Raw genomic sequence first — 3,820 nt, 5'->3', positions numbered from 1 at the left:
GGCGATTTCCCGGCCAGAGCCGAACACTGCTTAAAACAGGAGAGTTTTGAGCGTTTCTAACCACCTCCTTGTTCCTCCACAGGAGCCCGGGGGTCTGTCAGCCACGCTGAAGCACAGCTCTGCTCCCCCCTGCGAGCTTTATTCTCCGGGAAGGGCCTGGACTTGAAAAAAAGGTCATTTTGGCTGGAAATGGGTCACCCCCAGTTGTCACGTCAGGCCCACGGGGCCCCAGCAACGAATCATTAATGCAGCACCGTAATTAGCAATGCCAAAATACCCACATCTCCAACAGGGCCTCTATTTTTACACCTATTAGGTGTTTCTGCCTGCACTGAAGCATCTAGGCATCCTATTTAGGCAGGCCTTTCAAATAATGCTTTGTAAGTATTTACAGCTTGAATTTGTTGAAACATCACCCGACTGCGTTTTTATCAGCAAAGGTTTCCTCACACTCACACCTTTCCATTTAATATCATCCACCATTAGCATGCAAAAATTCTCACTGGTGAATTTCTGGATACAGCCCCCAAAAGTGTGTCAGCTGAGTTCTTTTTTTAAACCCTGCTTCACTTAGATAATTTGAAAAAAAAGGTGAAGAAAAAAAAAAAAAGAAGAAGAAAAAGTAGGTTTTGGGAAGTAAGCTGGGACATGCGAATGCCCCATGGCTCTTCATGGGGAATCGATGGCTCTTGGCATCAAGTGCTCCACTCATACCCGGAATGAATTCCTGCGTGCCTGGGACTCCCCAGCAAGAAAAAAAAACATTTCTTAATAAGAGCACAAGTTTCTAAAGTGGTCATTGTCACCAGGCACGATACCCACATAATTTCTTCAAAGGCAGTTACGCTGTGCGAGCAGGCTTTGGTTTTTTTTGCATAACACTGCTCTTAAAAGACCATCCCTCAAGTGGGGGATAACCCAAAGCCAGAAAATTATCAGTTTAAAAAAAAAAAGGGGGGGGGGAAGCCAGATAAAGCAATCAACTGTGTTCTTTTAACACAGCAAGGGCAGGTGGGAGAGTAGCAGAGATAATCAGAAACCCGCTCGCTGCCTTCAGGTATGGCATTGCTGCCTCCTGCCCCATTCTCTGCGGAGCTGCCAAAAATCCACCCACAGCTGTCAGCCTCCCCAGCAGAATACATCCTCCTCGTTACCGAGCTGCCACGTTTTCAGGATTTCGTGGGGAACAAGACCTCATTTTTCCACCAGCACCGGGCACATGCATCGGTTCAGCTGGAGCCCGGTTGTGGAGGGTCTCGGGAAGGCAGCGATCGCGTCAGAGCCCCGCGCCAGCCGCCAGGGTACAGGGAATGAAGCAATCGACGCCGCTGCAACTCTTACGGTATAACCTGGCAAGACACGGGTGTATCGAAGATGACAGCCTGAAGGGCAAGACGACTTTTAAAGGACGGTTTGAGTTACAGTGTGATGTGTCAGAAAATATCCACCGCTACATCGGGAGAGTTCTCCTAATCCACAGCACGTGAGAGATGGAGTCATGGACCAGCTGGAGGAATTCAACCACCATCAGCTGACTTCATTACAAGCCAGGGACCAGGTAGCAAGCGAATCAGAAATTCCAAACAAATATTCTACACGCACAGAAGAGGAAGAAAAGGGCAGTTTGTCTGGCTAGTTTAAATTCCGATGGTCCATTTTGCAAACAGGACAAAACACCAATCAGTTGGGATTAGAAAGCTCAATCCCTATCTATGGCATACTCCAACCAACACAAAAGCCTGAAAATCCTCCCAGTAACTTCACAGTTTACAGCAGAGCAGGTAAAGGCTAGTAGACCAGAGAAAAATTAAATATTTTATCAATACCAGAGTGCAAACTTGAATTCCCCTGCTCTGTGCCTTACCTGCCCTTCTACAGAGCGAGGCAAACCCCATCGTTAGCCCCGAGCACCGCACCAACGTGCAAACCCCGTAGGTCGTGCGAACCTGGCAGGTCGGGTGCCAGAGCCACAAGTCGGGTGTTTGTTTGGATGCAAGGCACGGCAGCAAGAATTACAGCACTTAACAACAATAAAGAACCTTAATTAAACAACACAACCCAAGTGTTTTAACTCCGGCACAGAACAGTCTCTGCAGAATACAATAGATATTGCAAATCAAAGGCAACATCTGCTAATTAGGGAAATCGTTTGGCACCAAGTCTTTTATTAACCATTCTACTCCACAAAGGAATCAATACAAAAACGGCCCTCTCTGCAACAGGTAGCTTATCCGCCTTTCATCCCGGGCCAGGATCCCACTCCCACCAAGAGGATTTATTTGTTCTGACTATGCAGCTCCTCTTGAGTCACAGGGAAACGTTTTACAAGTTTTTTTTTTTTTAAATTGCCATCACTGACGAGACTGGGGACACCAGTTCATGCCCCACTGCCCTTCGGTGCTCCCACCACCCGCCTGCAGCGCCCAGCAGCAGCCCAGCTCAGTACCACGGCAGCACTGGCCTCGGCACGCTGCTCCTCTCCAAACACCAAACACTTTGCACCTGATACAGTTGTCCTATTAGAAAATTCCAGGACATTAACAACAAAAAAAAAAAGACCAGAGTTAACTTGCAAATAATACCCTAATTGTTACTTCGCAGAGGTAAATTAATTTTTAACACAAGTGACCCTAAACCCCAAACTGTGAGGTTTGCCTCTGACTTACAAGTAACCCCTTCACTGAGAGGGGAAACCTGCGGCCACTTCATCAAACACACAGAAATCCCCAGTTGCAGACGGGCGGATCTCATGTCCCACCTGAAAACTGCAAGGTATAAAACTATGGAAACTTCAGTGAGGAGCAGGAACATCACACCTTAACTTTCATCAGAAAAACAATTAATGTGTATAGAAGCAAATCATTCATTACCCCAGCTCAGAAAGTTCTAAGTTCAAATTAGACTACTGGCATTTGTTACCAACTGGCTGAAGCAGCCTCTGTTCTGCCCAAATACTGACCCCACGTTGATGCCATCTCCCATCTGACACAGCCCTTCAGCTGTAGCTGCGTCACTACTGAAGTTTGGCAGATGCACAAACTTCATGCAATTAGGCCACTTAATTCAAGGTTACAATGATGCAACTGAATTTCTTCCCCAACTTGCCCGCAGAGACAGACAACCGCCTGCCCATCTCCCCAACCAGAACAGCACGGGGTTTATTTTATCATTTTCACTGGGCTACGCACCAGAGAACCAGATTTCTATCGTATACCTTGGCCACGATCTAATATCCTTATGTTTCCCCACAAAAGTACTACAGAGATTCTTTTTTTTTTTTTTCCACATTCCATTATTTTATTCTAGCTTAGTCGACTTATTTTCTTGTTCAATTGACCTATGTAAAAATCAGTAACACCACTGCTCAAAGCTCTTCATCTCCACCACTCCAGACAAAGGCTGTCCTTCTCGGTCTTCTCGGATGCATTTTATTGCTGAAATAGAATTAAGAGAGCGAGTTTAGAGGCAGAGAAAGTCTATGGAAGTTTTCACCTACAAACTCGGGTCAGACTTCCCCACTTGGAGCGGCTCTGCAGAAGGGCCGAACCTTCGGCTGGGGGAAGGCTACGGGGCGAGGGCCGGACTGAAGTGGGCCGGTACCTGGTTGGCAAACTCGGGTCCTGGCCCTGCTTCCACGGAACCAACGCTCTCCTTCCTCAGAGCCCCCACTCAGGTGCCGGGTCCAGTGTCCGTCTTCTCTTCAGCCTGCCAAAGCAAAGACGCATTAACAAAAAATATCGAAAAGAGCCTTTCCATCACCCCCCGCCTCCCCCAACACGAGTCACATCGGATACGAGGGTTTCACAAGCCATTCGCTGAA

This window comes from Charadrius vociferus, unplaced genomic scaffold, assembly GCF_000708025.1.
Source record: "Charadrius vociferus isolate BGI_N301 unplaced genomic scaffold, ASM70802v2 scaffold928, whole genome shotgun sequence".
Classification (NCBI taxonomy): Eukaryota; Metazoa; Chordata; class Aves; order Charadriiformes; family Charadriidae; genus Charadrius; species Charadrius vociferus.
Note: the sequence above shows the minus strand (reverse complement) of the source record.